Genomic DNA, 14,231 nt, shown 5'->3' on the forward strand with positions numbered 1-14,231 from the left:
GAGTATGAGGTGACCTGGAGAGTAAATACCTATAGAAAAGGGAAGAGGTCAGAGGTCTCCACCCTGAGTAGAGGAGTATAAATATTAACTGACCTAATACTACTTGAGTGAAGGACTAATGTCCGTAATTCTAAATGTCAAGAGATAAGATAGCAGAGAAGCATGTAGTCTTTTGTTACTGAAAAAAAACCCATCAAAACATTCATTAAGCATACCTTAATGCATAATGAGAAGCCCACCTTCTCATTATGCAACAGATGACTTTCTTTCTTTCCCTTGGTCTCTTCCCTTTGGCTGTCTCCCCTCATTGTTGCTCTCTCTGTGACTGAACCACTTAGCTGAGACCACTTTCCACCAACATCTTGAGCACAGATGCTTGTTGCTGTGCCTGCTGGCTGCCCAGTGACCACCCTTCCTCTTTCCCTCCTTCCCACCTTAAATTCTCTGGTAGAAACCCAGATGTTAGTGCATGGGGAGGCTGGAAAGAAAAGATCTGATCACCTCTTGGCTTTGTCCACTCCTTTCTTTCCTTGCTTTGGTCCTGTATCAGAAAGTGGCTGCAGCCTCCTTTAGGAAGTGCTGAATCATATAATTCAGTATAAATGGTGATGCTTGGGGTGGGGGTAGGGAAGGCTCTTGGGTGAGCAAGCAGCCCAGCCTCATAATCTTGCCTAGTGATTGTCCATGCTGTGTGGAAAACCCAGGAAGGAGGTGTGAGTACTTTGAGAATTATAGCCTAGACAATCTGGGAGGTAGTCATGACCATTTGAGAAACTACTTCCCTGACTCTGCCCTGCCTGTCTAACCTCCTCCTTCACTCATCCCCCTGCAACCTGGGTATTGAAGTGCTTGAGACTATTTGGGGCCCATTTTTGTGTGCCTTTTAAGAATTGATATGTCTTCTTTTTCAGGGTTTGTTTCCTGTCTTTACCATTAATCTGAGAATTCCCAAAGGCACAGACTGTATGCAACCTCTGTACCCCAGTCCTGAACAATCTTAGATCTGCTCCCTTTCCTCAGGAGAATCCCATTTTTTTAAAATCTAGAGGCTAAAAAAAAAACTAGGTAAAATAATGCAAAACAATCATAACTTAAAATGCAGCCCACAGAAAGCAAAATGGATAAGATAATGAAAATGACTAGAATGAAACATTTAAAGCTTTGAACAAAACACCCATGCAGGAGTAAAGAAACAGTTTTGGTAAAACTGAAGTGACAGGAAATGACTAGTGTCAGGAAAGGCGTGTGTGTGTGTGTGTGTGTGTGTGTGTCCCCTGGACCTGTGCACTCAGCTGGTGGGGAGAAGACGGTATTGTTAGACTCATAGGCAAGCAAAAACCCTGTATCCACTGCAGTCGAAATATAGAAACTTTTTGGCGGCCTTCTTATCCTACAGCACTGGGTTGAGGATTGACCAGCCCACTTGTGTAGATGGAATCCCTACTCTCTGGGTGTGACAGTTCATGTTTACAGGCTGTAGTGCTGGGCAAGTATATCCTTCATCTTCTGTGGCACACACCACCCCATCCCAGCATTATACATGCTCCCACCCACATGCCCACATACACACATTTATTCATCAAACATTTGTTGAGTGTGTTCTATGTGCAGAAAATACATAGAGAGCTGAAGTCTTACTCCACAATGAGCAGGACATCTGAAAGATGAGATGGACAATTAACAAATAATGGAGATAGAGCATGATGGGTGCTGCCTCAGGGACACACACTAGGTCCATGGAGGCTTGAGGGGCTGAGAAGTCTCACAGACAGGGTGCTGCCTCCCCTGGGTCTCATCAGGTGAGGGGGGTCACAGGTGGATTGGGAGGCTGTATGGTAGGCATTCCAGGGGGAGCACTCAGAACATACAAGACCCCGAGGTGTGAAAGAACAGGGAAGAATGGGAACTTTAAATCATCCCAGACTAAATGGTGGAGTCCAAGCATGAGTGACTGGGGGAAAGAAGCAGAAAATGAGGCCAGAGAGTTTGGTGGAGGCCCATTGTGGAGGGCCTTGTAGCCTGAGGGGCCTCCAAAGGGCTGTAAATAGGGAAAGGATATGGTCTTTTCTTTTTTTAACTAGATACAAGGAGGAGAGAAATATTAATATTAATAGCTAACATTTCTTGAGTGCCTGGCATGGAGCATTTCATATTTCCTTTAATCCTTCAAACAGACTTATAGGGCAGGTACTATTAAGACTTTGTGTTTAAGTGGCACCCTCTCCAGGTCCTAAGAGCCCCCAGGAGCAGGCGGGCCATTAGAGTCAGGGCCTGCAGCTTTCTGGCACAGGGCTTAGCATCTGCCCACATGTGGCTCAGATGGCAAAAAAGAAGGCTGAGCCACCCGGAGAGGTCCCTGCCTCTGCTCCAAAAAAACTGCTTCCTGGAGCATCCACTGTACCCAGGAATTTCAGAGTCGGGGGAGAATTATGTAAGAATAAAAGCAGATGCTTTATGGAGTAGGATGAAAACTTTGTCTAATTATAAGATAAATGTAAGATAAAAGAAATGTTGCATTTTTGATGTGCCTTGAGCTGGCCTTCTCTTTTCCCTCTTGCTTCCTGCCCTTTCTGGAGCATCTTGGTGGGAAGGTTTAAGAAGCTCAGGAAACCATTGGTCTGACCCCCAAAGAAGAAACAACGTCTAGCGAGGTCTCTGTAGGTGGGGGCTGCCTGAGAGTAGTTGGGACCAGCTGAGGAGTGGGACACCTGCCACGACTCCCCCAGTTCATCAGCTTTGTAAGTTCCTCATTCTTTGGAACTGAGTGCAGTATAAATAATGACAGTCATGTACATTTGAAGGTTTTTGTTTGTTTGTTTGTTTGTTCTTTTAAGTCTATGATTCCTTGTTGCCAGATTTCAGAACCTTGTCTAGTAGCACCATGGACAGCGCTACATGAGCCAGGACTGATTTGTTATTGACTCTAGGGGAGCTGAGTGTGATTTCTGAAACGTGAGAAATAGAAAGATTAGTTGAAGGTGCTCCAGGCACTAACTTTTTGGAGATAAAAAGGTGTTTATGACCAGACCCTGCACAGGGCAGAGCAATGAAGCAGCTGACTTGTCCTCCTACCCTCTCCTCCCATGATCTTCCCCTCTTTGTTGTGCACCTCAAATGAATTTGTATCCCCCAGCCCAGTCTCTCTCTTCACAGCCCTGCCCAAATCTGCTCTCCTCAGAAGTATCTGTGTCCTGTTCCCTGACTGTGAGTCATATGAGGGCTTCCTCTTAGGCAACGAAGTTTAAAATCCCAGGAGAGCCCTGGTACATGCTCACGGCCGGTATGGCTTACTTATCACAGGAGGCAATGCCATTTTACTAACTATAGTGATATCTTGAATTTGCTCCCATTAAAACACAAATTTTAATGCAGAACCTTATCAATTAATTGTTAATAGTGTGATTTTTTAGTCTTTGTGACAGGCCCATATGGAAAGTAATGGACGGTGAAGGGGGCCTCTTGGCAGCTGCCAGACCCCCTACTTCATCTGCACATAACTGGACAAGCATTGTGCTGCTTTATAGCTGCCCATCATAGTCTGGATTAACCTTCAGGTAAATTCCAACCCTTAGCTGAATTCCCATGAGTTTTGCTTCTTCTTTCTCAAGTCAGAACGTTTTCCAAACTTAAGCTCATTTAACTTGAGTTCTACTCAGAAAGTCCATTCACAATTTGCACAGCTTTCTGGGAAGGGGAAGAGGTACTTTCTCCCAAAAACTTAAGGCAAGAAAGAAAGGAAAAATTAGGCCCTGTCAAATGATACTTTGTTTTCCATTAGGCTTGCTTCATTTAATTGATAATTTGATCTCCTGGTTCTTCTGTCACCAAAAGCAAGTAGGAAGGAGATTGTCTGTTCAACTCTGACAGATTGAGGGGCCCTGGGCATCTGAAGGATTCAGCTCAGGGAGCTGCTGCACACTGGGCTCTGAATGACTCATCACCTAATCCAGAAAGTGTTGGGGCCTCCTGTGTGCTGAAGACTGAAGGAGGTTTTGTCCTAGAAGACAGCTAGAGGGAAGAACTCTGCCCTTGAGCCATGAACACATGATAGATGAGATGGCCAGGCTTGTGGCAGAGTATAAGGCAAGGATGCCCTGCTGTAGGAGCCCTATTAGGGCAGAGGTCAGGGTAGACTCCAGTGGTTGGGAAGAACTCTGGTGCTTGTGCACAAATCGTACCCCTTTCTTGTCTGACCCGCTGTCTCCCCAGGTACCTCTCCTGCCATGTTGTTGGTCTGTCCGTGGACTGCTTGGTTTCTGAATGTGAGGCTACTGGGTTGATACTGGAGCTGGTGGTGAACCCCAGAGGAGCCCACACAGGGTTACCTCATTCTGCCTATTGGGAGCGGGGCTTAGAACACAGTTCCTGGAGGGGAATTTATCCTCAGCTAGCTAGCCCCTCTCTGGGCCCTGGCCTCATGGTAGGAGGAGCATCTGCCACTGTTTTCAGTGTTCTTATGGCCGCAGCTGGCCTGAGCGCCCTCTGATATGATGAGCTCCTAAATGATTCTGAGATGCCAAGGGGCTGCCTCCCTCTTTGGTACTCCGGGCCTCGGGCTACAGGAGCGCACTCATGTGCTTCATTTGCTCTGACCTGACACAAGTCAGCTCTGCACAGAAAATCAGAAGTGGCTGAGAATAAAAGGTGTGATCTCGCCTCCTTGGCGTGGGTGGTGAAGCACCTGCTGAACTGGGAGCAAGAAGCAGGCAGGGCTGGGCTTCCCTGGTGGCGCAGTGGTTGAGAGTCTGCCTGCCAACGCAGGGGACACGGGTTTGTGCCCCGGTCTGGGAAGATCTCACATGCCGCAGAGCGGCTGGGCCCGTGAGCCATGGCCGCTGAGCCTGCGCGTCCAGAGCCTGTGCTCCGCAACGGGAGAGGCCACAACAGTGAGAGGCCCACGTACCGCAAAAAAAAAAAGAATCAGGCAGGGCTGACTTTCGTATATTGGTTCTCTCACTTGCCCGGTGTTTGCTCAGGTAATGATTTGTGGGTTTAATAAATGTACCTAGAGCTCTGTTACTTTACCTGAGAACTCCATCAGAGCCTCCCTAAGACAGCTGTGTATTTGAACAGCAACATATGTGTTTTGGAAAAGATAATTTAATGTGAATTTACACCATTCATAGTTTTTCAAAGGGCTTATGGCATTTCCTGAAATCCTACCTCTTTCATAAAATTTCTCCAGTAACTGGAAATAAGACCTTGAGTTCCTCTCCTTCCTGTAACTCACTTTTTAAGACAGTAAATAAATTGCCTATGGAGAGAGAAGGTCTTGTGATAGAGTAAAAAGAGAAGTGGGCCCACCATCGTGAGGGGCTGTACAGTGATGGTGAAGTATGCAGGCTCTGAACCCACACCGCCTGGGTCCAGATGCTGGCTCTGTCTCTCCTACCTGGTAATGTGATAACGTGGTAATATGTAAATTGTTTTGGGTAGTATTGACATGGGAAAGTCTCTTAATGTCTCTGGGGTAAGTGGCAGAAAAGAGTTGGACCCCAAGAGTAAGAGCATTTTATAAAATGCGAAGAGCTATGTACACATTATTACTGTAACTACAAATAACATTTCATAGGAAGTTAGGGAAGGTGATGGAAGAGCTAGAAATATTTCAGCATCATTTCTGCTCTTAAAAAGCTTGCAGTCTAGCTGGAAAGATAAAACACAAGAAAATAACAGGGCAGAGCCAACTCTCAAATCTTCTCTCCCTATTCTCTAATCAGTTGGACCCTTCTCTGTCATAGATTCAGCTGTCTTGTAAATAACAGAATCCTCATCTGTAATAAGGAAGAGGAGAATTAAAAAGACAGGACAAGTATGGTAAATGTCCAGGTACCTGCCTGGATGGTGTCCAGAGGAGAGGGTTATAATGGTCATTGAATATATTGCAGATCACAACTGAAAACAGAAAAGCCACTTGGTTTGATTACGGCGATTGAGCATGAGTAGGCAACATGAGCATTCCAAATTGTTTTAAGTGTCATTGGAAAAGTATGAAACACAAGGGTGTGCTGGGCTCGTGCCTGGATAAGAAGCTTGCTGCAGGGCCAGGCAGCCCTTGAGGCCAGGCCAGGAATCCAGACTGTTTGAATACACTTTTGCTGGCTGCCATGTCAGACCTCCTGCCTTCTCAGAAAGTCATCCTGCCCCTACCCACCCCTGACTCTCCTTCAAAGTCATAAGACTCCAAAAGAACTGCAGGTTAGGAAAGCATGGGGAATATTGGCAAGTTTCATCACTGATTACTAGATCCACTCAAAGTTGGAGGGTGTCAGAGGTAGGGAATGAGACAGGGTTATCACTCAACTGCTTCTCAGCTCAAAGCCATTTGCTGTCCTTGAAAAATGACTTGCCAGGAAGCCACTAGGTACCCAAGGTCACCTGGTGAATGGCTTAGGCCATTTCACTCTTTTTTTACACTTTCTAGTCAAGAGCTCTTTCTGAGTTAGATGAGCCATGCTTTGACACCCAGGGGTTTAGCTCTGACCATGTCCCTTTGGAAACTGGTACCACCTGCCTTTTAGAAAGAAAATAATTTAGACATTAAGTCTAATTTTCCTGCCTAGCCTCAGGCAGTGATGGTTCTCAGCTGTAGCTTTGAGATGTCGTTACCATCATAATAGCAAACACTTATACAGCACTTACTGTGGGCCAGGTACAATGCTTAGCACTTTGCAGATGTAACTATTTTAATCTTACCCTTGTGTCATAATTGCTCTGGAAAATAAGACGACTGACCCTTATTTTAGAGTAAGATTTTGGGCTTTACTGAGAGCTGCCTGCAGGAATGAATAGGGAGGGCCCAACCAGAGGCTGGGGGACTCTCCAATCTCCATTCCTTCACTGGGTGGTTTATAAAAGAGGGTGGGGTGGGCAAAAAGACAATGGATATTCTTTAGCTATTCTTTAGCTAATGGATAAGTCTCAAGCAAAGTGATATGCCAACCTACAGCATTACAATGCTCTGGTGTTGACTTAACTCTTCATTTGCAAACTTTGAGAGCTATTTATAGAGCACTGATAATATGCTTTTGAAAGGTTATTTATCCAGGGGGAAGGGTCTTCTCAGTTTGCTAGGAATTTTCATTTTTTTCCACACCCTGAGGAACAAGTAACTCCATCTATTACTGAGTAAGATAGATTGATTTCTTTTTCCCAATAAGTTATGAGGTGTTTTGCGAGTAATTTATTACTAATGACAATCAACTACAGATGTTTTCAGATGATTTACTTTAAAAGAATTATACTGCATTCAAGATTATACTTATAGTAATGCCATTTCACTCACTTGTATTTCAACATGCTTTCCTGAGTGGAGAGAAAGAGGGAATTATAGCTCACAAGCTGGGAGGGCCACATGGAAATGTACAGTGTGTTTGAACATCCCTTGCCACGTGTCAGGGTGACACTATTGCACAAAGTATTTAATGCTAGATTTGGAGTATTTCCACCTGAAGTTTCCCTTTGATTTTGAAGCATGGGGGAAAGATAGGTGAATTTTTTCTTGATACTCTCTTAACCAAAGTTCAGGCCAGCAGCAGGAATAGGGAAATACAAAATGAAAGGAAACCTAAAGAAGAAGCCATTTATTATGATTGATTTGATCTCTTGATTTATAAATGTACCTTGTGCTCTAAATTCCATTCCCCTCTCTATCTGCATGCTGGGGAATTTTAACATACAGGATGGATTTTAAAATTTCCATTTCCAGCAAGACATTTTCTGGCTCTGTTTTTGCCCCCGAGGTTGAGTAGCAAAGCCATCAAGAAAGGCTGCACCTTCTACCTAAGGGTCTTTCTAATCCAAGGCTGAAGTTTTCCATTGTAAATACATTTGAAGCTGGCTCTTCCTGCTGAGCTGATCAATATTGAATGCGGCAGCTAGATCCCTAGGTGTGTGTGTGTGTGTGTGTGTGTGTGTGTATACATGCATATAGCACATGCCAGTGTACATACTTCAGACCAATGATCCACACTATTTCTTTCCCTATTTCAAGTAAGTGCCTGACATGGAATATCCAGAGAGAAATTTATTTGTGATTTCTATGTCATCCAGGCAAAAAACTCACCCTGAGTTCATGCTTGGTAATTGCTGTATTGAAATCTATTATTTCTCCAATAGTTTCCATCATTCATTGTTTCTTTTATGCAATCGCCTTCTATGTGATCTCTCTGTATAGTCTATTCACCTATTCCACCCTCCACCATTCACTGAGAATTCATTATGTGCCAAGCACTGGAAAGGACAGACACAGTCTCTTTCACATGGACTGAGGCTCTGACGTTATCAAAAAAGAAGGCACAAACTCAGTCTGGAAATACAGGGCTCATCAGAACTAGGACAAGGGTGCCAAGAGTCTTCATACCCTTAAGCCTCAGTTCATTATGGTTTAGAGAAGTTGTCTGCCAACTTTAGTTCCTGAAGAGCTTATTTTAAAATGTAAGTGCTTGTGCCAAACCCCAGAGTAGATTAATTAAGATTCAGGAGATATTGGGTGTTCCCATGAGTGTGCATTTTTAACAGGTACCAGGTGATTTTGATGCAGGTGGTCTCTGACCATAAAGAATATAGGTTTAGAACCTCCAAGCCTCCTTTGCTGTCCTTTAGTGGTCCAGCCACAGTTGCTTCACTTTGCTTTGTGGTTCAGATCAATCTCTTGTTTGGAGGATCACCAAGATCCCTGTGGGATTAGCTGTGAAAATCCCTAGGGACAGGAGATAGGCTTCAAAAGGGCTTTGTTTTTATTTTTTATTTATTAATTTTTTTAAAGTTATTTGTTTATTTATTTGGCTGTGCCAGGTCTTTAGTTGCAGCACGCGGAATCTTCATTGCTGCATGAGGGATCTTCATTGTGTCATGCAGGATCTTTAGCTGCAGCATGCGGGACCTAGTTCCCTGACCAGGGATTGAACCCAGGCCACCTGCATTGGGAGTGCGGCATCTTAACCACTCGACCACCAGGGAAGTTCCCAGAAGGGTTTTGTTTTTAAATGTTCTGCTGCTTTCTATCCCATGACAGTCTTCTGTACTCTTTTGAATATTGGAGGGAGGATGAAAATGTGCCTGGCTCTTACATGTCAGCAGAAGCTAAATTCCAGAGAAGCCTTGTCAAGTCATTTCCAAAGAACCAGACCTTCTCATGCTTTGATTGAAAGGAGCTTGTTTTGTTTGTAGTCAGGATAATTTCTTTTTTTTTTTTTTTTTTTTTTTTTTTTTGTGATACACGAGCCTCTCACTGTTGCGGCCTCTCCCATTGCGGAGCACAGGCTCCGGACACGCAGCCTCAGTGGCCATGGCTCACGGGCCCAGCCGCTCCACGGCATGTGGGATCTTCCCGGACCGAGGCACGAACCCGTGTCCCCTGCATCGGCAGGCAGACTCTCAACCACTGTGTCACCAGGGAAGCCCCATGATGATTTCTTGTATATCTGGTGGCAGAATATCTAGACATATTTTTTAAAGATTATCAATATCTCAGCTTGCTCCCATGCCTATAGTTGCACACACCTCTTGCACCATTTTGTCCTCAACAATTAAAAGTTAACCAGAGGCTGTGCTCCTGTGTCCTATGGACTTCTTGAGTAAGGGAAGCCTCTGTGTGCACGTTGGAACTATCACATACTTACCATGAAGGAGACCCTGTGGGAATCTGCCTTGGTTTTCCTGATCCAAAATAGGGCTTCAGTACTGAAATATGTACTTCTTTTCCCCCTTTGAAATACACATTTCTCTGTGTTCTGTTGGCCAGAATAGTTTCTTTTACAGTACAAGGAACTTACAAGAGAGCATGAGAAGACTTTGTGGCCTTCCTAACCACACACAGCATGTGAATTTTTGATATGTTGCTTTGTTCCTTCATTCCTTCGTCAAAAAGAAGGCATTGACATGTCTCCTGTCTACCAAACACTGGGCATGTGAGAATGATTAGGAGGCAGTTCCTGTCCTCTAGAAGCATATAGCCTAGAGAGGCAAACAGATAACTATAATATAATGTCACAAGTGCTGTGATTGCCCAGAGTTGGGGAAATCTTCACAGAGAAGGTAACATTTATACTGGACCTTGTTGGATTCATAGGAGCTTAGTGGGCTAAGAGGGGTAATGAGCATTCCTGACAAAGAATACAGGCCCAGCAAGAACAGAAATATATGGATGTATTAATATATGACCTGGTTGGGGAACGGTGTGGTATGGGATTCAGCACAGGGGACTGGGAAGGAGAAAGGGCTAGAAAGCCATTTTGTGAAGGGCCTTCAGGGTGACTTAAAACATTTAAATGAGGCAAATGCAGTCCTGGCTGCCCTGCAGAAGTGAGCTTCTACAGCTGGTCATTAAGCTCCTGATCATCTTTGATGCCTCTGTGAAGGTTTCCTCCACTCAGATTTCCTTTTGTTCAGGAGGCCTTCCCCAATCACCCTTCATCCCCTCCTCCCCGGCTGAGTTAAGTGATCCATGGGCAGGTCCACCATTTAGCCACCACGTTGGGTTATATTTGCCTTTTATGTATCAGGCTTCCCCGCTGGACTAGAAGCTTGCTCAGGTCAGAGGCTGGACCTTGCTTGGTGTTTTTCACCCAGAATCTTGGGTCATGTCTAGCACAGGTAGGATGCTCAGTAAATGTATCTTGGATGAATGTATGGAAACTGAATGAGTGCCCTACACTCCCCTGTAAGATGGAACCTAACATGTCACACTGAGGGGCTTAAAAATACTTTCATAAGTAATTCAGACACCAAAACGTGTCTGTGGTGTGCGGCTATGAGTAGTGAGAATGGAAGTTGCATGAGATGAACTGTTAGGGATGCCTTAAGGCAGTTATAAGCTATAATCTTATAGGGTAAAGAGGAAAGGGTTAATTAGATGGCAGTGACAGGCTGAAGGCTCTGATTATCCAAGCCTTTATTATACAACCCAAACTAGCTGTCTCAGCTAAAGTGGCCATGGTGGCTCTCATCCTCAGAAAAACAGACACTTTAATATGGAAAATTATTTTCCATCATTTCCTTATGACAGGAAAAATCAGGGAGATGGGATGTTCTGTTCCACATGGCAGTTGGCGGAGGATGTTTAAATCCTGATGATTTTGCCCTAGAAAATGAGAGCTATTAACTGAAGCATTCGTTGGAATTGGCAGGCAGGACCTATCTGTCTGAACAGATGAGGTATCAGCATGGGGTGGGCCGTGGATGCCTTCGTGAGTTGAAACACTCACTGTGGGCCCCAAAAGGTAGCATGAGACCCTGAAGTCAGTCTCCAGCTCAGCCTTCCAGAAGCACGTGGTGGAACTGGATGGTAAAATAAAAACATTTTGAATGTCTGAAAATCCTGTTCACAAAGCCCATGCACTCTGTTGTATGGGAAAGACTCTTAGCCCTCAGCCTGCTTTTTAATCCTATTTATAAGGAAAGTAAACATGATGTCAAATGGGATTTCCTTTTTCTGAAACCCAGGTCTCCCAGTATGTCCAGTAGGAAAGCCGTTTGATGAATTATTTTAAATCTCTAGATTATTCCTTCAGGATTGGCAGTATTGCAGAGAAAAGTAAGCAGAGGCCTGGAATCAGATTCAGATCCTACTATTGACTAGGTTCATGGTTATCCAGCCTTGGTTGCACATTGGAATCATCCAGGGAGCTTTAAAAATACCCCAGAGATTCTGATTTAATTGGCTGACCATGCAGTCTGGGCACTGTGATTTGGGGTTCTAAGGGTCAGCCATGGTTGAGAACTACTGTATTTTATAAAAGAATCACCTTGGAAAAGTTACCCAACCTCTGTGGGTCTTATTTTTTCTTGCCTGTAAACTGGGGATTATAATATGAAACTCACAGAATCGTGAAGATGAAATCAGATAAGGTCTGTTCAGTGAGTGATGATTACTGACAGCTATTACCACATTGCTAAAGATGGGATCATGGATGGCCTATAGAAGCTGGTGACCTTGGGCTTCCCATGTGAACAACCCAGGCCACACTCTTTCCCAGCCATGGTGGGGACCACATGAGAGGCTGTGGATACCCATGTGTGGTGTGTGGCAAGGAGTGTTCAGCTCACTGCATGGACAGGTCACAGGCTTTCTTTCCACATGAGGACATCCAATGCTGTCCAACCAACTGTGCTTTGACTCACAAGTGCCCCTTGGTTAACCTTCTGAGGGCTGGACTTTTCCACTCTCATGGCTAACTTCCACTGTTTGTCTTCTTTGTTCTAGAATTATTGATTTCTTGTTTGTTTTTTTCTTTTTAATCTTCAAGAAGTCAGGACCTGAAGCCAGAAGAGCCATGGGAACAAAAACACCTCGCTTTTATTTTTCTCTTTGTTGCTTAGTACATGGGCTCACAGTCCCCAGACTGTCATGAGAAGGCCTTTCTGTTTTGGTGAGGTCATCAGGTTACCAATTAGCTTTACTTTAAAGGAAAGATACATTAGGAAAGAGTTTTTTCTGTGTTTCCCTGGGGAGGGCTTCCTGGGGGACAGAGTGAACCTTTCCTCCCTTCCTCTCCTCCACCTCTGAGGAGTAGCTGGACCCACAAAAGAGGGCTTCTCTCCCTGAGGGCCACCTGTCACTCCTAGCGCACAGATGTTAGCATTGACTGCCGTGATTGACAGTGACCACCATGACCTTCCTCACAAAACAACATTTTTCTGGTGGCTAAAGGATGAGAGATGTGATATTTTTACTCTATATAACATAGTTGTTTTCTGTTTGTTTGTTTGTTTTACAGAGAAGTGCAAGCCTTTTTATTTTTATTATTTTTAAAAATTTTTTATTGGAGTATAGTTGACTTACAATTGTTGTGTTAGTTTCTGCTGTACAGCAAAGTGAATCAGTTATACATATACATATATCCACTCTTTTTTAGATTATTTTCCCATATAGGTCATTACAGAGTATTGAGTAGAATTCCCTGTGCTATACACTAGGTCCTTATTATATATAACATAGTTTTTAAATTTTAAGTTTAAAAATGTAAGTTATCTCTGTTTTTTCAGGGAAGAAAGGGATTTGAGAGTTTTTCAGAGATACCCGATATGGGTGAGGCCAAATGGGTTTCCTGTCTGATCTGCCCTGTTTACTTAAGTACTTTGGTCAAACATCTTTACTGATTAATATTACCCTTACAGTTGAATGCCCTTCACAAGTCTATTTACATTTCCATAAATTGGTATTGGTTTTATCAGGATAAGTTATCTCCTTGGAGGCCTGACAGGAACAGGAAGTACATTAACCCCAGCAAGGCTAGTATGAGATATTTCCAGGAATGCCTTTGTTCCTCTACACATATGGGGTTAAAACAAACAGTCCAATTTCTGGGAAACTGTCCTCTGTTCATCATCTAAACTGAATCTCTCTTCTTCCATCCCTCAGGCTTTAGATTACTATATTTTACTAGACCCAATTATAGGGAATTTCAGAAATTCATAGAGAAGGATAATCATACATTCCATCAACTTGCATTGAGTCATACACTGTGCCAAGCCAAGAGATGGAAGATGAATCAGACCCCAAGGAACTCAGGTGGCTACGAGGAATACTATTCCTCTATTATCATTCTGAAGAATAAAGGCGATAAACACGGGGCAGGTGCACACAGAGGCAGGGGTGGTGGCGTGCAGAATTCATCTGCGCAGGCACAGGAAAACTGATCCCTTCGCTCAGGGAGCTCCGGCGTTCCTTCATTCCCTCGCTATTCAGTGGGCTCCTGCTATGTGCCAGGCATTGCTCTCAGCCTTAAGGACAGAGCAGTTAACAAGACAGCCACAGTCTATCTGTGATGGCCAGAATAATGGGGGGAGGTGGGTGCCCCCCTGCAAAATGGGAGAGTAAAATATGAATATGGTGACTATGTATAAGCACACATAACAGCAAACACTAAAGCCAGAACAGCCCTTGGAGCCCCAGGAACCCTTCTGGGGATAAATCAATAGTCCTTTCTCTCTGTAGAGATTCATCTTTTACAAGTGTCTTCCCATCCTCACCTTTTTCATTCCACCTCAGGAAGCAGCACAGCCTAGATTGTTATCCCTGTTCACAAGTGGGGTGTGGGGAGACTGCTTGGGTTTAAAGTGCAATCTCTTGGCCTCAGAGCAGATTTTCCATTTTATGTTTTTGTGAAGCTCGTGGTCTCTTGTGAGCCTCCAGCTCAGGGCATTAGTCTCCTTATAGAGTCTGGGGCTGGAACCCACTGGAACTTTCTCAGTGCTTGGTCATGGACTGATGGGCATGGAGGGAAGGG

At 44.2% G+C, this 14,231-nt stretch overlaps 1 protein-coding gene across 2 annotated transcripts in view; it reads left to right on the forward strand.

The window, feature by feature from the left end:
* The window catches only part of KCNH1 (potassium voltage-gated channel subfamily H member 1), a gene marked incomplete at both ends in the record, with an annotated part of 423,177 nt that overhangs the window by 362,394 nt on the left and 46,552 nt on the right, over window positions 1–14,231 (forward strand). The window lies entirely within an intron of this gene.

This window comes from Hyperoodon ampullatus (assembly GCF_949752795.1).
Source record: "Hyperoodon ampullatus genome assembly, chromosome: 2".
NCBI classification, from domain to species: Eukaryota; Metazoa; Chordata; class Mammalia; order Artiodactyla; family Ziphiidae; genus Hyperoodon; species Hyperoodon ampullatus.